Genomic DNA, 23569 nt, shown 5'->3' on the forward strand with positions numbered 1-23569 from the left:
AATCAATTCAGAGACCCAGTGTTCTTTCCACTAGGCCATGCTGCTTCTTTGTTGAGTGCTTACTGTCTACAGAGCACTGTGCTAAGTATATGGGAGAGTACAATGTAACAGAATTAGAAATGCCATACTTGTGTATTCTTTTTTTTTCCCCTGGGGGAAAAAAAGAGATTTGGGACTTATGCTGGTGGGTCATTTCTCAGTCCCATTAAATGAGGAGCCAAACGCCAATTAAGGAGACATCATTAGCCAATGCGGTGAGTCTATGAGGGAGGAGAGCGACTCAGTGTGCTAACGATGACAGCCGGAATGACGGTTTATCGCCTGGAAGACGCAGAAGCTAGCGGCTTTATGAATCACAGATTGAATCCGACTCTGTGTATGTTGGCGATGGGAGACGATCCTCAGCATTTGTGCAATTAACGTCGCTGGAACACACATGGTTTTGTGTGAAGGATGGTGTCTGTCGAGCATTTTACATCTTAAAAAGAAATGTTAGGGAAGGCTTGCAGGATGCTGGCATAAATACTTTGAGGGTGAATTAGTATTCCTGCAGTAAATTTGATTAAGAGAGTGACTGTGACAGTTGAGTTCAAGAGGTTAAATTCCTGTTGTTGTCGATCTGTCCAGCCCGTCTCAGAAGTTGGGGTGCTCCCCTGGAGGTGACGTTCAGTGCTTTAAAGTGTTAAACTCAAAAAAGGACGTCCAAATGCTGTTAGATTTAGAGCTGGTTTGAAATTAGGCACAGGGCATCTGTCTTGGGAGAAATATTGGTTGTGGCCCTTGAGTCACAGAGATTTTATGAAGCAAAAGAACAAAGGAACGGAAAAGTGTGGCTTTGTTGATTCATATCTTTGTTCCGTGAAAAGGAACAATAGTTGTTGATTTCAAGGGGTAAAGAGAGTATGCGTCATTCTGTCGCTTAAGCAGCCCCTGCTCTTATTACAGTTTATCAATAGCATTTATGAAAAACTTATTAGGTCTGGAACATTGTACTAAGCTCTTGAGAGAGCAGAATGCAGAAGCAGCATGGTCCAGTGAAAAGAGCATGAGCCTATCGGTCAGAGGACCTGGGTTCGCCCAACTCCTCTACTTACCTGTTGTGTGACCTGATACAAGATAATCAGATCCTATAAAGTGCTCTCAGTCTGTGGGAGAACAGGTACTGGATTCCCCAGTCGGCAGATGAGGGAAATGAGGTACAAAAAAGTTAAATGATTTACCCAAGGTTGAACATCAAATAAGTGACATAGCCGGAATTAGAACCCCGCTCCTCTTACTCCCAAGCCTAGGCTCTTTCCAGTGGCCAAACTACTTTTCACTAGGCCATGCAGCAAATTATTCAGTTTGGCAATAGTCCCTGTCCCATTTGGGGGTTCACAAGTAAGAGGGATTCGGATTTAATCCCTATTTTACAGCTGAGGAAATTGAGAAGTAAATGATTTGCCCAAGGTCACACAATAGGCAAGTGGTAAAGATGGGATTAGAACCCAGGCCTGTAATCTTTCCACTAGGCTATGCTGCTTCCTGATCAATTAATAATAACAGTAATAATAATAATAATGGTATTTGTCAAGCACTCACTACATACCAGGCACTGTACTAAGCACTGGGGTAGACACAAGGTAATCAGGTTGGACCTAGTCCCTGTTCCACACTGGGATCAAAGCCTTAATCCCCATTTTACAGATGAGGTAACTGAGGCTCGGAGAACTTAAGTGACTTGGCCAAGGTCACACGGCAGACTTGTGGCCGAGCTAGGATTAGAACCCAGGTCCTTCTGACTCCCAGGCCATGCTGCTTCTGAAAGACTCCTTTTGATAGTGGTTGACTTTCATAATGCTGGGGGTGAATTTTGACCCTACAGATTCTTTGGCATGAAAAATGGCTGACTCCAAAATGCAGGCCAATTTAGGGGGCAACCAGTATTCCTGGTTGTCAGAGTTTGGTCCAATAGTGGTGACTTCTAACCAGTGGCCATTTGGCCCCTCACAAACCCCTCACTTTATGTTCCTTCAGCCTAAGTACACTCAGAGTTTTGAACATTGTGGGAAAAGGTTTCACTGGCATCCACCCTTGCCATTAAAGCACTTCCCCTCTGAATAGCAGTTGCCAAAGTATGTGGTATCCTGCCGAGCAAGAGGACGAGGACATAGATTGCAATGAACCTGAACAGTTTGCACTTCCTAGCAGTGACACCAGACATCAATCTTTCCGAGAGACAGCCCAGAATACATGAAAATAAGAACTCCAAGAAAGAACAAAAGGGGAATTATCCTTGGGTATATATGAAGAAAAAAATCCTTCTAGGAGCTTCCTTTTAAGATCCTTTAGGAGGGATCCGTTCTCCAGTCGCACATGCTGCCTTTATGTGGCTTCAAAATGAAACAGACAAAAAAAAATAACTTTAAGAGGTATATATATACGAGTTTTGGATTATTCAGGGTTTAGTTTTTTAAAAGTCGTCTAATCTGGTCTCAGCAAGCGGCCGGGTGTTTCCCATGTTTTCCATCTGCCTATCAGCTGGCTGTGGAAAGAAATTCTAATTTGGTCACAGTTAATTTCTTTCGCATGGTTTGTGGCCTCAAGAGCGACATCACTGCGGAAAAGAAGATGCAGCTTTGCGAAACAACCACCAGAACTGCACTTGTGGCTCCTGGGTAAATTTTAAGAAGTACAAAGAAACTTTTTTTCGCTTTTTTAATCCGGTGAAAATATGACAGAATTATTGAGACATCAGAGCAAATGGAGTTTTTGTACATGTAGCCTTGGACTGGCTATCTGGCCCACAACTCTTCTGCTTTGGCATTTGCAGCTGCCAGACTGGATACTGCTATCACAGTGTGGAGCAACACCATTAAGCGATTTTAGTGAGATCTAGAAGTTTCCTCTCCTCTCAAAAAAGGTAGCAACAAATGCTGCGATATGCTTCACCTAAGACTCGCTCTGTGTATTTGGGTGAGTTTTTTCAGTATTTATGACCAGAGGCATCATTACGCTCTCAACTCTTTCCAGCCCTATCCCTGTTTTACAGGAATAAGCACATTGCCATGCTCTCTGACTCCTATTTTGAAAAGAGCAGAATTTGGGGAAGGGGCTTTTTAAGAAGTGAAAACATCCTTAAATCCTACCCCACAACTACTGAGGAATCTGTTGACTTATGCCCCAAGTTCTTAGGTGATCACTGCCTCAGTCTCCTCAGAGCACTTACATATGTCTCCTTAAATTCTGTTACTGTCCCCTACCTTTAATGAATTTTAGATCTGTCTCAAGATTATAAGATATTTGGGGGGTCAGGGATTGTGTTTACTAACTCCACTGTACTCTCCCAAATGTTTAGTACAGTGCTCTGTACAGAGTATTCAAGTTCACAGCTTGAATTATATTGGTATATGGATGAAAATAACTGATCTAGTAACAGGTTAGGCATGAAGTTGGTAACTGTAATTTATATATATATGAAATGCATTTATATGTATTCATATATATATATATATATATATATATATATATATAATGTGTGTGTGCTGTTCATTTATTTATTAATATATATGAAATGCATAAATATATGTATTCATATATATGTATATGTATATAACTTATTTATATATATGCATAATTCATTTATTTATGTTAATGTCATTCTCCCCTTCTAGACTGTAAGCTCGTTGTGGGCAGGGAATGTGTCTGTTTATTGTTGTGTTGTACTCTCTCAAGTACTTAGAAAAGTACTCTGCATGCAGTAAGCATTCAGTAAATACAAACAAAGGAATGAATAATAATAATAATAATAATGATGTTGGTGGTTGTTAAGCATTTACTATATGCAGAGCACTGTTCTAAGCTCAGGGGTAGATACAGGGTAATCAGGTTGTCCCACATGAGGCTCACAGACTTAATCCTCTTTTTACAGATGAGGTAACTGAGGTACAGAGAAGTTAAGTGACTTGCCCACAGTCACACAGCTGACAGGTGGCAGAGCTGGGATTTGAACCCATGACCTCTGACCCCTAAACGCGTGCTCTTTCCACTGAGCCATGCTGAATGAACTGGTGGCCTATTGTCGTTAGGAGGGAAAAGAAAACAAAGAAAGGCATTCCTCTGCATTGAATGCAAACCAAAGTACTAATAGTAAACACAGTATTTTTAAAATGTTTTCTAGGTGTCAGTCAGGGTGGTAAAAACAGATACTAGACTGTAAACCTGGCGTGGGCAGGAATTATATCTTTATTGCTGAATTGTACTTTCCAAGCGCTTAGTACAGCGCTCTGCACCCAGTAAGTGTGCAATAAATACGATTGAACTGTAAGCCCGTCAAACGGCAGGTACAGTCTCTATCTGTTGCCGACTTGTTCATTCCAAGCGCTTAGTACAGTGCTCTGCACATAGTAAACGCTCAATAAATACTATTGAATGAATGAATGAGTGAGTGATCGGATCGGACACAGACTCTGTTCAACATGAGGTTCATAATCTTGAAGGGAGAGGAGGTATCTTATTCCCTTTTCACGGATGAGGGAAGTAAAAGTTTGTAACGGTTAAGTGACTTTGTTGAAGGTCAACCAGCAGGACAGCTTTGAAGCTGGGACCAGATCTGAGTCTCCTTCCGCCCAGGAATGTGCTCCTTCCAGGAGAACTCAGTCTGGTTCTGCAGTTGGTGGATGCAGAATTGTACTCACTGCTAAATTGTTGAATTGTATTTTACAAGCTCTTAGTATGGTGCTCTGCACACAGTAAGCGCTCAATAAATACGGTCGAATGAACGAATGATTGTAGAAAGGAACAGAGGAAGGCAACGAAGATGATCAGGAGAATGAAGAACATCCATTTGAGGAGAGAATGAAAAGATGAGGATTCCTCCTTCAGGAAAGCTGGAGGGAGAGAGGAGATGGGATTGAAGTTAAAATCACAATGGGAAAAAGGCCTACACAAATTGTCGATCATCAATTCCTACCGCAATAGGACACCTGTTGAAGCTTGAAGGTGTTAAGGTTTAAAACAAACAGAAGGGTGCACTTCTTCAGATAGTGGTGAAAGCACAGCATCTAGTACTTGTTGCTGTAGGATATCGTGTAAGCCAAACCCATCAGAAGAGCAACAGAGTTTTGGATTAATTATGTTTAAGTGGTCCATAATGGAATATAAAGGGATGCGGAAAGAAAAGCTGTGGTTATTAGTGAGGTCCAACTCACAGGGATTAATATCACTGGCAAAGAGAATCAGTGTTAGCTAGTGGAAAGAGTACGGTCCTAGGAGTCAGAGGACCTGGGTTCTAATCCTAGCTCTGCCCCATGTCTGCTGAGTGACTTTGGGCAAATCACAGCACTTCTCTGTGCCTCAGTAATCTCATCTGTAAAATGAGGATTAAGACTTGAGCCCCCCGTGGGACAGGGACTGTGTCCAGCATGATTATGTTCTATCTCATTGCTTAGTACAGTGCTTGGCACAAAGTAAGTGCTTAACAAATCCCATTTTTTTTTAAAGAAGGACAACGTCATATGGTTATTCTTCCATATATCCTGTTGCTGCTATCAGAGATGGAATTCTGGGCTGTGTGGATGGTTGCTCTGGATCAGAAATGAAATTCCTTGAGTTCTCTCCTCTGTCATCAGAAAAAAATTGGCCAGACCCCTGGGGGGTGGTAGGGAGGGGAAAGCCCATTTCCTCTGCATTGTTTAACCTTGCCATTCCATCAAAAGTTTTCCTTTGCCATAGCTACTGATGATCCAAAGGAATCCCAGCTGGGCAAGGAGAATTTATTCTCATTAATACTGCTCAGTTTAGGGGTCCTTTCACCCTGTAGGCAGGAATCATGTCCTTGTGCTTCAGATTTATTGGGGACAGGAAACATGTCTGCTAACTCTGCTGAAGTATACTCTCCCAAGCATTTAGTATAGTGTTTTGCAAATACTATGCACTCAATAAATACTATCAGCTGATTGATTGATTTGGATTGCGCTTCCCAGTCACTTAATACAGAGCACTAAACTAGATGCTCAATAAATACATGTACTGCTACTTCCATTGCCCCAGTCTCACTGGAGTCCAACTTACCTCCTTCCCCAAAATGTAGCAGACCGGAGCTATTGACGATCAGACATTAGGACATTTTATGTGCACTTCAGTAATTTTCCAGAGCACAGGTATTAGAGGATGGCCAGTAATCTATTCAAGTGAATGAAACACCCTCTCATGAGTGGTATCTTTGGTCTTGAAAATGAAGACAATCATCCTGAGGCATATTGAGATAAATGGCGGTGAAGGAGAAAAGTGCAGAAATTCACAGGAAGAGTCCAGATGATTAAGACCACTGGAAAGTGTTTTTTTTTTTTCCCCCAATCAAACAATTCATTAAGGGGTTTCTACATGCAGGATGTTTTACAAAGTGTTGGAGAGCATATAATCTTGGCACAAAGTAAGCACCTAACAAATACCATTATTATCATTATTACAAAGTAAATAGCTGCATCCTTGCCCTCAAGGAATTTACTGAACAAATACCTAAACTCCCTGTCATTATTTTTCCATCAATGAGGGAAATTTTCATCCATGCAAGAGATAAATAGTTCATTAAGATGAGGACAGAGATAGGTTGAAATCACTTTCTAACTCCCAGTTTTCAAAGCACTTTCTGTATATTTCTTTCCATCAGGTCCAGGCTGTTCTCCTTGCTTCTCTTTCTGCAGCTGCACATTTCATACTTGCACCAGGCTATTTGCCATTGGCTTTTGTAATTTTTAGAGCTCAATTATCGAAGTAATTATTCCAAGCATAATAGAGCAAAAGTACATTCTTTTTCCTCCATGTACACTCAGCGCTGGGATAAAGGAGGTCTATGATCCAGTCAGTGCCAATTCCATGAGCATACATACTTCTGCTCTGTGTATCTCTTATCTGCACTCTTCAAGTCCTTATGAATTTCAAACACACTGAAAGTTATTAAAGTTCTGAGGAAATTTCATAGATGCATAAGATATGCCATCTACTGAAACACTCTATGTTCTTGGAAAAGTATGACAAAACTAAGAGACACATTCCCTGTCCACAAGGACTCATATAGAGCTTCCAAAAAAACCCTGTATTGTATCTCTGAAAGTGGGAATTTATCAATGAAAAGGTTAAATATCAGTGGTCTATCATCTATCTTGGTGAATCTCATACTCCTTTCCATCCTGAATTGTACTTTCCAAGATCTTAGTACAGTGCTCTGGACACAGTAAGCACTCAATACGATTGAATGAATGAGTCCTGAAAAGTGATAATATTAATTATGGGTTGGACTAAGCACAGGGTAGATAAAAGACAATTAGGTCAGACTGTAAGTCATTCAATTTATAACAGTCAGTCATTCAGAAAGTCGTATTTTTGAGTACTTTCTGTGTGCAGAACACTGTATTAAGCACTAGGGAAACTATAATATAACAATGAACAGACACATTCCCTGCACACAGCGAGCTTACAGTAGAGTGGGAGGGGGAGACAGACATTCATATGAATAAATAAATTAAAGATCTGTACATAAGTGCTGTGGGGCTGGGAGGGGGAATCAGTAAAGGGATCAGGTAGGGGTGATGCAGAGGGGAGTGGGAGAAGAGGAAAGGAGGGTTTAGTCAGGGAAGCTTCTTGGAGGAGGCCTTTTATCAGGGTGGTGTCTAACAAATCAAGACCCCTAATGTGCCACATTCTGATTCAATTATCTGGAGCACACCTTAACTGGAAAGTAGTAAAAGCATGTTAAAGAAATAGACGTAATGATTAAGAATGAACTGTACTTTACAGTTCTTTAGCTCCTTCTGCCTATGTTTCAAAGTTTCTTGCATGCAGAGGACAGAAAACTATATTCAAGTTGATGATGTTATGGGAAATAAATCCTTCACTTCTCATAGTCTAATTTTGATAGTAATGACATCCATCACATCATCACATCGCTATCCAACCCATCCTCACCACATTACCAACGACAGACCAGCCAGCCAGCATAGCCATGCTCAAAGGAGTCATCACATCAGTTAGGTTGATTCACTTTTCTGTGCTTCCGTTACCTGATCTGTTAAATGGGGATGGAGACTGTGAGCCCCACATGGGACAGGGACTGCATCCAACCTGATTTGCTTGTATCCAACCCAATACTAGTACCCAATACTAGCCTGACACTTAGTAAGCATTTAATAAATACCTCAATTATTATTATTAGAAGCAGAATGGTGCAATGGCTAGAGCACGGGTCTGGAAGTTAGAAGGACCTGGATTCTAATCCCAGCTCTGCCACTTATCTGCCTCGTGACCTTGGGTAAGTCACTTCACTTCTCTGTGCCTCAGTTATGTCATCTATAAAATGAGGATTGAATCTGTGAGCCTGATGTGGGACAGGGACTGTGTTTAACCTGATTTGCTTGTATTCCCACACCCAGCGCTTATTAGAGTGCTTGGCACATAGCAACTGCTTAACAAATACCACAATTATTATTGTTATTATTATTATTATTACAGTCCATTTCTTACCTCACTTTATCCATTTTTTTGGTTGCATTTCTTTCATTTACAGAGGGCACTTAGTCTCAAATTCAGTGTGTCAAGTACTTATTGCTTCACTCCAAAACAAAGTGAATTCTAGTCTTAAAGCTTCTCAAAATGCTAGTCAATCCCTCCGGGACACATCTGGGCTTTCTTTGAGCATAAATATTGTGCTAGTCTCATTGCGATTGTAAAAAATGGGGGTATTTGTTAAGCACTTACTATGTGCAAAGCACTGATCTAAGCGCTGGGGGATACAGGGTGATCACATTGTCCCACGTGGGGCTCACAGTTTTAATCCCCATTTTACAGATGAGGGAACTGAGGCACAGAGAAGTTAAGTGACTTGCCCAAGGTCACACAGTTGGCAAGTGGCAGAGCCAGGACTAGAACCCACGACCTCTGACTCTCAAGACGACCTCTGACTCCCAAGCCCAGGCTCTTTGCACTGAGCCAGGCTGCTTGTACAAAGCAGGCAAAAATTATTCAGATGGTACTGTTGATGATAAATAATAGGAGGAAAAATATATTAATAGTCAACTAAGCCCTGGAAATTTCATATACCATTTTCCAGTTTCTAGTAGAAGCTCATATGCTATAAAGAGGAAAGGAATCTGCAGATCACAAGATTAAGTTGCTTGGATATACAAATTGCATAGATTCAGGGAATGGTTTTTATAGTTGGTGTGAAGGTAAAGGCAGAAGAGAGAGTCATCCCAGGCGACTAGTTGCTTGAAACCTTTTTTTCCTCTGATTTTTCATTTTAGTGTTTTAAAACAAAAAGGGCACCAAGACAGAGGGCTGACTGCCCCTGCGTCACTGCTCTAATCACTGCTTGACTGCGAGATCACTGCTTGACTCCCTTCCTCTGCTCTACCCCCCTCCCAGCTCCACAGCCCTCTTGTATATATGTACATATTTATTATTCTATTTATTTTATTCATGATGTGCATATATCTATGCTTCTATTTATTTATAGTGATGCTATTGATGCCTCCCTGCTTGTTTTGTTTTGTTGTCTGTCCCCCCCCAGCCTCCTGTTGGTTAAGGATTGTCTCTGTTGCCAAATTGTACTTTCCAACCACTTAGGTCAGTGCTCTTAACACAGTAAGCACTTGATAAATACAATTGAATGAATGAATGAATATATAACAGTAATAATGATAATAATAATGATAATAATAATAATGAAATAGTATTTTTAAGTTCATACAGACCACTGGGGTAGATGCAAGAAAATCAGGTTCGTTTTGTCAATGAATGTTTCTGCTTATTGTTATATTTTTCTTTCCCAAGCAGCTGGTACAGTGTTTGTACGTAGTAAATGTTCATTAAATATGAAAGAATTAGAGATGATCATAGTCTCTGTCCTAGATGGGATTCACAGTCTAACTAGGAAGGTGAACAAGTATTGAGTCCCCATTTTATAGGTGAGGAGATTGAGTCACAGAGAAGCTTAATGACTTTCCCAAGGTCACCTAGCAGGCAAGTAGCAGGCCCAGGATTAGAACTCAGACCTATAGGCCTGTGCTATATCTATGGAGGAAATTCTGGAACTGGGTGAACGGTAAGGAGGACCTAATTTCTTAAGCAGAATGCAGGGAAGATAAATGAGGCTCTAACTATCATTATCTATCAGAGATAGAATGGCCCAATTAGGTTGCATTTCAAAAACTTGGTCTGTTACTAATTTTAGTTTATGTGGTTCAGCTCTATTCATTTCTTTGGTCTGCTTATTAGTTATGTGTGCCTAAGGGGAAAAACTGAAAGGTCTTGTGTCCATGAATCTCCTAATACTAGCATTTTGGAAACCAAATCTAGAAAGCAGCATGCCCTAGGGGAAAGAGCGTAGGATCAGGAGACCAGGATTCTAATCCTGGTTCTAACACTTACCTGCTGTGAAATCTTGGACAAGTTACAACTTCTCTGTGTCTCAGTTTCCTCATCTATAAAATAGGATAAAATACCAATTCCCCCTCTCTCTTAGGTGGTATGCCCCAAGAAGGACTCTGTCTGATCTGATCACATTTTTACCTAGCTCAGTGGTTATCAAAGTCCTAGGCACAAAGTAAATTCTTAAGTACCACTAATACCGTTAGCCACGCTTGCTACCTTCTTGGTGCAACTGGAGGAAGTGAAGGAACTGGGTATTTTTGCCCACTGTGCTCTCTTTTCAAGGTGCCTCTAGATTTTTTTCAGCATGGGGGATGTTACCTAGTAATTTGGGGTATAATTTGAGAGCTCTATTCAGTCTGTGTGTTAGGGGAGCTGTCCAACTTGATTACCTTCCCTCTACCCCAGCATTTAGAACAGTGCCTGGCACATAGTAAGTACTTAACAAATACCATTAAATTCAAATATATATATGAATTTATATATATATTTATAAATATATCTATACCTAAATCCCCTTTGGTATACAAGGACCAGAGTAATCTCTCCAACTCCATCTCCTGGCAGGATGGCAGAAGCACTCCAAATAGACAGTGAGGAGAAAGTATGAAGAATGAACATACTTCAATCAGACAGTCAGTGATACTGATTGACTGCTTATTTTCAGCAGAGCACTGTGCTGAGCACTTAGGAAAGTAGAATACTACAGAGTTGGTAGACGGGTTCCCTACCCAACAAGAGCTTACAGTCTGGAGGAGAAATTTACTGCCCACCTCAGTCAAGGGCCTCAGCTAGCTTTAGTTTTGAGGGAAGACGTAACGCGGATATTGTCACTCACTCCCATGGATAACTTTGCCAAAGTATATGTCCATTTCACCTCTCAGAGTCGCACCTGCAGAGATTCCAGTCCTCTACCAGTCTCAACTACGGGAGGGAGAGTCAAGCAGAGGCCTGACCATTCCATTCCTAGCTTGGGCAGTGGCTAGAGAGTGGAAAGTATTCTGCTACAAGTCAAAACGCACCCACGCTGGGCATCAGCGGCATGGGAGTCAAGGGTGGAGATTCAGGTTTACTGCACGGAAAGAGACAATGGTAAACAGCTTCCATATTTTTACCAAGAAAACTCTATGGATCCACTCTCACAATGATTGCAGATGGAGGTGGGGCCTTCTGGAAGCGATGCGTCTGTGGCGTCGCTATGGGTCGACACAACTTGACGGCATAAGACAACAACAACATGTCCACTTGGAAAACCTTAATTTTGAAGTAGGATCCTACTTGCCAGAGGTGGGGAGGTGGGGGTCCCATACCCAACGGGTTCCATGTTGGTACCAATCTGACTCCTCCTCATCCCGCTAATATCCTGGGGAATAGGTTTTCCCTCCAGGGATTTTCATCATCCTCTCACTTCCATGAGGTTCTTCAGGGTTCCAAATCCAGCTCTCTCAGTTTTCTGTTGGGGGATCTTGGGCAAGTAACTTATTCATTCATTCAAGCATATTTATTAAGCCCTTACTGTGGGCAAAGCACTGTCCTAACTGCTTGGGAAAATACGTACAGAAATAAACAGTGACAATCACTGCCCACAATGAGCTCTCAGTTTACCTGTTCCTTAGTGTCCTCTCTTTAAGTGGGGATTAACTACTTGCTCTCCCCCCCACCTAGACTGAGTCCTATGTAGGACTGGGACTTTATGTAACCTGATTATCTTGCATCTACTCCAGCACTTAGTATGGAGCTTAGCACATAGTAAGTGCTTAACAATGACCACAGTTATTATTGTTTTTATTAGATGATTTTAATTCCGTGAGCCTGCTCTTCCCCTGACCATTCTCTCCACTCCCCAGTTCCAAAATAAACAGAAATTGGCTCTAGAGAAGAACACTGGGGCACATGACATGGTGTTTGCCCAACGTGTCTGCTGTGTGACCTTGGGCAAGCCACTTCACTTCTCTGGGCCTCAGTTACCTCATCTGTAAAATGGGTGTTAAGAGTGTGAGCCCTTTGTGGGAAAGGGATTGTGTCCAACCTGCTTAACTGGTGTCTACCCCAGTGCTTAGAACAGTGATTGACACATAGTGAGCGCTTAACAAGTTCCATAATAATTAATGTAAATTCCTTAAGGGCAGGGAATGCTGCAATCATCCAAATGCTCAATACAGACCTCTGACTCTGGTAAATGCTTATAAATACCACTGACCAGATGGATTAGGCTTTAAATCTTACATATACAAATTATTTTTAGGGTTTATATGTTTCAAGAATCTAGAAACACCAAGTGTATCCCTAGAAATACTTCTCCTTGGACTTCAATTCTGGATATTCCAGGACTTTAAGTGAGAGGCGTGTAATCCCGGAATTCCCTCCCCATACTGGGAAATCCTAGAGAAGTAGGATCCTTGATCAACCGTCCATTGTTATTAAGTGTTTAGAGTTATGCTCAAGGCTTTGCTGAGCTCCATGATGAAATCTTAACCTTGTGCACCCTCCAAAAATCACCCTGTTAGTAAGATTTAATAGACTCCCACACATACTCTACATATCTGAGAATCCAGTTAGAATGTCTAGAGGTGTGGTCCATTGGAAAGTATGTGGTACTTCTTAAGCACTTACTGTGTGTCAAGCTCCGTTCTAAGCATTAGCAGGTACAAGTTAATCAGGTTGGACACAGTCCCTGTCCTACATGGGGCTCACAGTCTTAATCCCCATTTTACAGTTTAAGTACCTGAGGCCCAGAGAATTTATGCAACTTGCCCAAAGTCACACAGTAGACTTGTGGCAGAGCCGGGATTAGAACCCTGGTCATTCTGATTCCCAGGCCTGTGTCCTTTCCACTAAGCCACTCTGCTTCTGGGAGTAGGAAACCTGGGTACAAATCCCACCACTGACCTTCTGTGTGATCTTGGGCAAGTCACTTACCTGCTCTAGGACTCAGTTTTGTCATTTGTGCCACTGGTATAAGTAACATGCACTCTCTTTTCTCACTTGAACTGTGAGCCCTGAGTGGAAAAAGGGTATACCTGCCCTAGCTCTTACCACAGTATTTAGAAATAGTAAATGCTTAATAGGTGTTGGGATTATTGTACATTTTTGTGGCATCCCTCCAGCTTTTCTATGCCTCGCATCAAGTCTGCAAGGACTTCTTGTACTTTTTTCACTTCTGAACACATTTTTTTTTCTGTTATACTTTAGTTATCACTTCTTATTTGATAAGAAAAGTAACTACAAATTATTATAGAGAATGGTGAAATCACTGGGTATCTAGATAAAACTGAAGCTATAACCAGGTGTAATATTTTAATAGTGATGGTATTTGTTAAGCACTTACTATGTGCCAAGCACTATTCTAAGCACTAATACCATAAGACAATAATACATAGGCGCTAATACCTTAATTGACATAGAATGAAGAGCTAACCTAAGCATCGCTTTCACCCTCTGTTTTGAAAATTCAAGATCAGAATATCTGCTTCTCAGGAAGAGTGTCTTTCGTGAACTTAATTTAAAGTATGTAGGACAGGCGGTAATAATAATAATGGTATTTGTTAAGCGCTTATTATATGCCCAGCACTGTACTAAGCACTTGGGTACATCCAAGGTAATCAGATTGTCCCACAAGGGGCTCATAGTCTTAATCCCCATTTTACAGATGAGGGAACTGAGGTGCAGAAAAGTTAAGTGACTTGCCCAAAGTCATACACCTGACAAGAGGCAGAGAAGGGATTAGAAGCCAAGGCCTCTGACTCCCAAACCCATGCTCTTGCCACTAGGCCATGCTGCTTCAAAGACATGTAACGGTTAGAGAAGAACAGGGTCTCAGACATACTACTAATGTTAATAATAATTGTGATATTTGTTAAGTGCTTATTCTATGCTGGGCACTGTACTAAGTGCTGGGTTGGATACAGGAAAATCAGGTTGGACACAGTCCAACTCACACCTGACCCTGTGAGGAGAGCAGATGTTTTCGGTATTACTAGAGAATTATCTTCCAGTTGTGTAGGATGGGAAACGTAGATAATTCAGGGAAAAGAAAATTAGAAAGAGACAATCCTCTGAGTTTGCCACAATTTTACACAATTCAGACATTAAAAGTTATCAAATACCATAATGATGAGTCAATTCCTTTTTCTTAAGAGGCAATCATTTGGAGAGGTATGAATCCTATTTCTGGTCCAGACTGAATTAAAAGAAAACTATTCCTTTGACATTTGAAAGTAAAGAAAAACATTATTTTTAAATCCAGATGAAAGGTAAAAGACCTTAAATTTTTGCTGGTTATTATTTTAAACCTAATCTTTTAGACACAAATTCTTCACTGATACTGACAGCAGTACATACAATGGGAGATTCAATTTTGCTTTTAAAAAGCATGCTTGTTATTAGTGATAATGTTGTTCCATGTAGAAGATTATGATAGTATTTTATGTCAACATTTAATGCACCATTGCCTAAAAGTTGAAACATTTTCACTGCTATTGCAAGTCTCACTTATGTTCTCATACATCTTTTTTTATTGGTGGAGTCCACAAGATTATAGAGTGAGGGGATTTTCCCAATAAAAAATCCATTTGTAATTTAAATATCTCTAGGACGTTTGTCCCACTTGTAATGAGCATCACTAGGGGTTAATTTATCTTTTTCACAACATATATCATCCTCTCCTCCCACTCCCATAGTCATTCAGTCAATCACATTTACTGAGCGCTTACTGGGTGCAGCGCACTGTACTAAACTCTTGGGAGAGTACAGTCTAAAGATACAACAGACATATTCCCTGCCCATGGTGAGTTTACAGTCTAGAGGGGCAGAAAGACTTTAATATAAATAAATAAGTTACAGATATGTACATAAGTGTTGTGGGGCTGGGAGCAGGGATGGATAAAGGGAGCAAATCAGGGCGACGTGGAAGGGAGTTGAAGAAAAGGAAAAGAGGGTTTAGTCAGGGGAGGTCTCTTGGAGGAAATGTGCCTTCAGTAAGAATTAGAAGTGGGGAGTGCGATCATCTGTCAGATGTGAAGAGGAAGGGCGTTCCGGGCCAGAGGAAGGATGTGGGTGAGAAGTCATTGGTGAGAAAGACAAGATGGAGGTACAGTGAGTAGGTTGACATTAGAGGAGTGAAGGATGTGGGCTGGGATAGTAGTGAGCTGAGGTAGGAGGGGGCGAGGTGTCTGAGCATTTTCAAGCCGATGGTGAAGCGTTTCTGTTTAATGTGGAATTGGAAGGCCATCACGACTTCAGAATAACCATGCCAATTGGACAAGTAGCATGATCCAGTGGGAAGGGCATGAGCCTGGGAGTCAGAGATCCTGGGTTCTGATCCTGTCTCTACCCCTGCCTGCTTTGTGACTTGGACAACTCATTTAATTTCTCTGAGCCTCTGTTCTCTCATCTTTGAAGTGGGGATTCCAAACCTATTCTCCCTGTGAGAGAGAGACTATGTCCGACCTGATTATCTTATAGATAATCTTGTAGATAAGTGTTTTGCTTAACAAAAACCACAATTATTCTTTTTATTAATAATTATGCACTTATGTACTCACAGTGAACTACAGCCCTTCTATCCCTAGTTTACACATCCTAATATTTTAGCACTACCTCATAAAATACTTTTTGATCCTTCCTCTCTGCAAATAATTTAGTGTTTTACTTCCCCCACTTGATAGTAAGCAAATTTAGGTACAGGATTATATCTGTCCAGCACTTAGAGCATGGCACAGTGACCCCTGTGTGGGACAGGTACTATGTCTGATCTGCTTAAATTGCATCACTTCCAGTGCTAAATAGAGTGCTTGGCACACAATAACAATGCAGCATGGACTAGAGAAAAGAGTATAGGCCTGGGACTTGGAGGTCCTGGGTTCTAATATTGATCTGTCACCTGTCTGCAATGTGATCTGGAGAAAGAAGAAGTGTGGCTCAATGGAAAGAATACAGGCTTAGGAGTCAGAGGTCATGGGTTTTAATTCTGGCTCCGCCACTTGTCTACTGAATGACTTTGGGTAAGTCACTTAACTTCTCTGTGCCTCAGTGACCTCATCTGTAAAATGGGGATTAAGACTGTGAGCCTCACGTGGGACAAGCAAATTACCCTGTATCTACCCCAGTGCTTAGAGCAGTGCTCGGCACATAGTAAGCGCTTATCAAATACCAACATTCTTATTATTATTATTAACTTCTCTGTGCCTCAGTCATCTCACCTGTAAAATGGGAATAAAAACTGTGAGTCCCATGTGCGGAAGGGACTGCATCCAACCTGGTTTGCTTCTGTATCCCCCGCACATATTAAGAACTCAACAAATACCATTATCATTATCACAGATTGATATACCATCATCATTATCACGTGTTGATCGACTGAAAGTGCCTTGCAGACAGCTAGGCATTTTTGGAGCAGAATTCATTGCACTAGATCTAGTCCACCATGAGCCACATGATTAACCTGTAGCACTTGAGCTGTTTTTGGGTCCCAGATCTATCCCTGAAATCTCTTGCTGCATAGGGGAGTCTTAAGATTCACCCTAATAGAATGAGCAATATCAATATTGAAATAATAATATTAACAACAACAGTAAGAAGAAGAATGATGTTGATTGTGGTATTTGATGATGTAATTTGTTAAGTGCTTACTATGTGTCAAACACTCTTCTAAGCTCTGGGGGAGATACAAGCTAATCAAGTTGGATACAATCCCTGTCTCACATGGGGCTTATAGTCTTATTCCCCATTTTACAGATGAGATAACTGAGACATGGAGAAGTTAAGTGACTGGCTCAAAATCACACAGCAGACTAGTGGCAAAGTCAGAATTAGAACCCAGATCCTTCTGACTTGCGGGCCCCTGCTCTATCCACGGGCCTGGGATTAGCAGTAGTAGGGAAAAGTGGTATTGAATCCCCATTTTGCAAATGGGAAAGCTGGGGTGCCGAAAAGTTAAGTCACTTGTCCAGGCATGTTCCTCAAGGTCACCCTGCTTCTGAGATTTATGAGACTTGGGTTCAGTCATATCTCCACCATCTGCCTCCTGATGACCTTGGACAAGTCACTTAGCCTCTGTATCTCAATATCTTCATTTGTAAAATGGACATAAAATACCTGTTCTCTCTTCAACTGGAAACCCCATTTGGGACAAGATCAGCATCTGATCAGATTGTCTCATATCTACTCCAGTGCTTAGGACAATACTCAACACGTTGTAAGCGCTTAATGAACGCTATTAATAATGAAAATCCCTAGCTTTCCTGGGCTAGAGCTGGAAACTGATTACTGAGTTCAAAGCACCTGCCAGCATTCACATGGCCAAACTCCAAGACAGTATGAGCTCAAACAGCTTTTAGATCATTTGGAAAAATTCTGACAGCAAAATTTGTCAAAAATCTCCTTCTCATCAGTGGAAATAAGACTGTCTTCATTGTTAAGTGTTTTAATTTGAGGTCTTTCTAAAGAATCAAAATTAGTTTTACTCATACAGACTCAGTCATAAGAAATCATTTCTTACTGCTGCTGCTTCTAATTCTTTTTCTTTATTTTATGCTAAGGTAAATTTTCATACGGACTCATTTACTTATTAAGGAGGGGAATATTTTGGCTCACAACTAATCAGCTTTTCCTCATTTTATTACAAAAATAAATTCCTAGGTGACCATGGACCAATATAATGCTTTTTCTTGACTTTTTCTGTGTGTGTGTGTGTGTGTGTGTGTGTGTGTGTGTGTGAAAGTCACTGGACCTTAACTAAAATGATGTAGACTGTAAAAACCATCATAGATCCCCGCTTGAACTTTTCACAATACTGAAAAATGACAGAGGTAAAGGAAGATCTTGTTACCCTCCGCTGTTTGTACAGCTGTACTTCATTGGACAAAGGCTTGTGTTACACACAGTTTGTGATAGGAAGAGTAAATGCTTTTAAAACAACGAAAGAGACAGGTCTTTAACCTCCACCTTTTGGGATTCTTTGTTGACTCATCTAGCTCCTGTCTAGGGCTTGAGGCAGTGGGCCAAATACAAATTGATATTCTCTGCCTGGATCTCAGTTGAAGAAATCATCTCTTAGTGCCCTCATTAAGCTGGACAAATCAAATCAGCAAAGATTACACCACAATGACACTCCTGATTTGCCTCCCTTTGCTAATGGAATAGTAAAATTGAAAGCCAGGGAAGGTTAGGAAAAGCATCTTTTTGATGTCACCAGTTGATTACCATCCTTTCAATCATTCAATTGTATTTATTGAACACATATTGAGTGCTGAGAACTCTACTAATCACTTGGGAGAGTACAGTATCCCAGAGTTGGTAGATGCATTCCCTGCCCACAACAAACACTTAGTACAGTGCTCTGCACACAGTAAATGGTCAGTAAATGTGATTGAATGAATGAACAAGCCCTTTCAAAGGTCAGAGTTGTGGACTTGGAAAGAGGGAATCAGGTTGAAGAACACGATTGACTCTCTTCATCTGTCCCCATTTTAATATCTGGACTTGTATCCGCTCTGCTTTCCCTCAAGTCCTGATCTCCTTGGCCTCGGGAGTTGTGCCAAATGATTTCCTGTGGCTTTATCCTATACCATAGCGATTTATGCCACTCTTCACTCTGCCCCAACCAGGACATGTGGTTTCAATGTGCGGTGATTTCAAAGAGTGGAAATAGACAACCACAGGCCATGTTGGTGGATCGCCTTCCATCCGCCCTACAACAGTTTCTTTCCTTCTGGCTATCAGCCAACCAGTATTCGAGGGCTCCGCCTCTCAGGATCACATCTGGAGAGTTTCCAGTACTCTACCAGTCTCGGCTACGGGAGGGAGAGTCAAATAGAGGCCTACCCATTCCATTCCTAGCTTGGGCAGTGGCTAGTGAATGGAAGGCAATCTGCTACACGTCAAAACTCACCTGACCTGGGACGCAGCGGCATGGGAGAGAATTGAGAGCAGAGACTCAAGTTTACTATAAAGAAGAAGGTAATAACAAACCAAGTCTGTATTTGTACACCAAAAACTCTGCAGATATACTACCAGAAGGATTGCAGATTGAAATAGAGGATTCGGGGAGAGATGTGTCCCCGGAGTCGCTAGGGGTCGGAGACGACCCGACAGCATAAGATATGATAAGACAATTCGGGGGGTGGACCAGCTGAGACCTTATGTAAAAGTTCACCCCTCTTGAAACATATGTGACCTTCCACTCTGTGGCATGCAGAATCAGATAGCTCGTGAGGCGATATTAAACCACCCACCTACTCATTCCGTTGCAATTAAGTCTCTCTTCGCTGCCGCCGGCCATTTCATTACTAGGCCAATTGTGGCCTTTCGGCTTCGCTCGATAAGCTCCTCCGGGAGATGGAGTGGAGATCTTCTGCTTCCAGGAACCCGTGGCCAAAGGACCACCCGGAGTCCTGGAATGCATGCTAAAACCATGGGCGGTTAGTTACAGAAATGTGTAACAGATCGCCAGGACACGCAATGTCAGTGGAACAAAGGCATCTGTCTATCTCAAAGATGATCCATCCATTAGCTTCCTTGCAGACTCTAGGAGTAATAGTTGTAGTAATAGTAATAACTGTACTTATTGAAGACCCACTGGGTCCAGTATATTGCAATAAGTGCTTGGGATGTACAAGAAACTGAGATTTTCCCTGTCCACGTGGAGTTTCCACTCTCATGGAGGAACAGATGTAAAGAGAATTGACAAAGAGAGTTAACAAATTAAATAAGTGAATATGAAGTTGAATAGATGCTGACCTCACTGGCTTTTATCCTCTGCAATTAGTACAGTGCTTGGCACAAAATAAGTACTTAAATACTGTTATTAGGTATTAGTGTAAGTTCTCTGGGTGAGTTTAAGTAGGGAGAAGCAGCATGGCCTAATGGATAGAGCATGGCCCTGGGACTCAGAAGGACCTAGGTTCTAATTCCAGCTATGCTGCCTGTCTGCTGTGTGACCTTGGATAAGTCACTTCACTTTTCTCAGTTCTCAGTTCTCTCAGGTCTCTCAACTGTAAAATGGGGATTGAGACGGCGAGCCTGACGTGGAACAGGGATTGTCCAACCTGATGAACTGTATCTACTCCAGCACTTAGAAAAGTGCTTGACACATAGGAGGGGCTCAACAAATACCATCATCATCATCATAATCATCACCATAAACCTCAAGTGATAGGGATGGCTGATTGGTTTATGTGACTTACAAGGCAGAGCAGCTCAGTGGAAAGAGCCTGGGCTTCGGAGTCAGAGGTCATGAGTTCGACTCCTGGCTCTGCCACTTGTCAGCTGTGTGACTGTGGGCAAGTCACTTAACTTCTCTGTACCTCAGTTACTTCATCTGTAAAATGGGGATTAACTGTGAGCCTCACGTGGGACAACCTGATTACCCTGTATCTACCCCAGTGCTTAGAACAGTGCTCTGCACATAGTAAGTGCTTAACAAATACCAACATTATTATTATTATTATTAAGGCAGGGAATCATCTGGGTAAGGGATTTGGGATGAGATGGGCTTTCAGGGGACTCTTTGAATATGGGGAGGAATGGGGGCTGTGATCTAATTTGGAGCAGGGAATTGCAAGCCTGAGGAACAGCCTGAGTGAGGAAATAGAATCAAGAGAGTCAAGAGCAAGAGAGTTTAGAAGGTTATTTTAGTAGAAACAAAGAGGTGAGAGAGGGAGTGGTGGGCAAACAGAACAGATGGGTAAGATGGGGCCATTTGTCGGAAAGCCTTGAAGTCAACTGTGATGAGTTTTTGCTTGACTTGGAAGGACACTGGGAGCTGGTGGGAAGTGTTGAGGCATGGAGAGGTGAGTGTCGAATGGTAATTCAGGAAGATGGATTGGAGAGGGGAGAGGCCCAAGGTTGGGAAATAGCTAGGAGACTGATAAGGTTTAGGCAGCTGTGCCTGAGCCACTTGGTGTCATTCTGTGCTGGCTAGATGACAGTGATTATGTCTCTGTAATAATAATAATAATCGTATTCGTTAAGCACTTACTATGTGCCAAGCACTGTTTTAAGTGCTGGGGTAGATATTTGGGTTGTATATAATACCTGTCCCACATGGCACTCACAGTATTAATCCCCATGTTACATATGAGGTAACTGAGGCCCAGGGAAATAAAATGACTTTCCCAAGGTCACAGAGCAGACAAGTGGCAGAGCCAGTTTCTGCTTCCCCCCCGCGTTTGAGCTTTTAAAAATTGCTGACCTATGAAACCTAGAGGGAACCTTTCTAAAGCTGTATCTCTGATCGCTGTGCTATTTCACAAAAGCAGCATTGCCTAGTGGATAGAGCAAGGGCCTGGGAGTCACAGGGTCACGGGTTCTAATCCTAGCTTCACCACTTCGCTGCTGTGTGACCTTGGGCAAGTCACTTCACTTCCCTGGGCCTCAGTTATCTGATCTGTAAAGTGAAGATTGAGACAGTGAGCCCCACGTGGGACAGAGTCCTTGTCCAGCCCGATACGCTAGTATTCACCCCAGCACTTAGTACAGTGACTGTCACATAGTAAGTGCCTAACAAATACCAGAATTATTAATTATTATTATCTGACTCCAGGGAAATTAGAAATACTAAATAGGATGATATAGGTTGAGACAAGCATCATGATTTATTTCCTCCAGGTATCCACGACTATCTGTAATAACCATTATGGTGTTTGTTATTTCTGACTCCCAGGCTTGTACTCTATCCACCTTACCAAGCCGCACAGGCCTATAACAAACTCACGCCTAGAACCTGAGTCTTTTCTGCCTAAGTCAGAGAGATTCAACTCTACTGATAGGAAATGGAAGCCATGAAACTTGAGATATGAGGGACTTCCTGTGTAGCCCCGGAGGAAGGGACCCAAGCTGATCCCATAGTCGTGTTCCATACCCGGGAGGGGCTGATGTCGGAAAGCCGACCGTCCATCGAGGATACGGACGCCTGGCTTCTCCGCTCGATTGGGTGGGGTGAGCGCAAACCCGCGCTGCTCTGTCCTACCCAGAACATTCCCCTCAGTATTCTCGGCCCTCCGGAGATCAGAGCGGCTGCTCCATCAGACAGGACCGATAGAGTCTCTGGAGGGTCTGGGGAGCGGACCATCTTCTGGAGGAGGATGTAATAATGTTGGCATTTGTTTGTTAAACGCTTACTGTGTGCAGAGCACTGTTCTAAGCGCTGGGGTAGACACAGGGGAATCAAGTTGTCCCATGTGGGGCTCACAGTCTTAAACCCCATTTTACAGATGAGGTAACTGAAGCACAGAGAAGTTAAGTGACTTTCCCACAGTCACACAGCTGACAAGTGGCAGATCCGGGATTCAAACCCATGTCCTCTGACTCCAAAGCCCGTGCTCTTTCCACTGAGCCACGCTGCTTCTCTACTGGGCTACTGTGCGCAGAACACTGTACTACGCGCTTGGGGGAGAACAATATAACGATATAATAGGCACATGGCCCCCCCCACAATCCGTGCCCACAATGAGTTTACTGTCTAGAGGATTACTGGGGGTCCTCTATTTCAGTTTATTACAATTAGAGGTCTACTTGTTATGACGCCCAGACACACTCAAAATCCAAACACCTGTTATTGAAAATCACACCCTCCTCGACTGCCCTCTCCCTCCTAGATTGTGAGCCCCATGTGGGACAGGGACTGTGTGTAAAATGATTATCTTACCTCTACCTTAGTGCTTAGTACAGTGCTTAGCAAATAGTAAACACTTCATGAGTTACATAAATATTCTATTATTATCATTATTATTGTTACCATTAACATTATTGCCATTCCCAAGCAGTGCAATGAACTCTGTAGGATTTTTGTGAAAATTGTTACCACTAAGACTACTCCTGCTATTTTTACTACTTCCAAACAGTGGGAAAGGTAGGAGCAACAGAAAATTTAGAATCCTAGAATAGCAGTCAGAAGATGCCATCGCCAGGATCCGTTGACTATCTCGAGACGGATGGGGAAATATGGTTCTCTATTATTCTTAAAACCCATCCACCTCCACATCAAACAGAAACTCCTTTCAGTTGGCTTTAAGGCACTCAGCTTTCCCTCTCCTACCTTACCTTATTTATCTCGTCCCACAACCTAGCCCATGTCCATCGCTCCTATAGCTCACGCACCGTGCCCCGTTCTGCTATACCTCGGCGCTGACCCCTTTATCATGTCTTCACTCTGGCTTTGAACTCT

At 42.1% G+C, this 23569-nt stretch overlaps 1 protein-coding gene and 2 non-coding genes across 5 annotated transcripts in view; all 3 read left to right on the top strand.

The window, feature by feature from the left end:
- The window catches only part of AGMO (alkylglycerol monooxygenase), a 342244-nt gene that overhangs the window by 135586 nt on the left and 183089 nt on the right, over positions 1–23569 (top strand). The window lies entirely within an intron of this gene.
- Positions 11279–11416, top strand: LOC114814007. Its single transcript, XR_003761750.1, has one exon. It is a non-coding gene; the product is annotated as a small nucleolar RNA SNORA7 (small nucleolar RNA).
- LOC114814104 lies at positions 19147–19284 on the top strand. Its single transcript, XR_003761846.1, has one exon. It is a non-coding gene; the product is annotated as a small nucleolar RNA SNORA7 (small nucleolar RNA).

Source organism: Ornithorhynchus anatinus, chromosome 8 (genome assembly GCF_004115215.2).
Source record: "Ornithorhynchus anatinus isolate Pmale09 chromosome 8, mOrnAna1.pri.v4, whole genome shotgun sequence".
NCBI classification, from domain to species: domain Eukaryota; kingdom Metazoa; phylum Chordata; class Mammalia; order Monotremata; family Ornithorhynchidae; genus Ornithorhynchus; species Ornithorhynchus anatinus.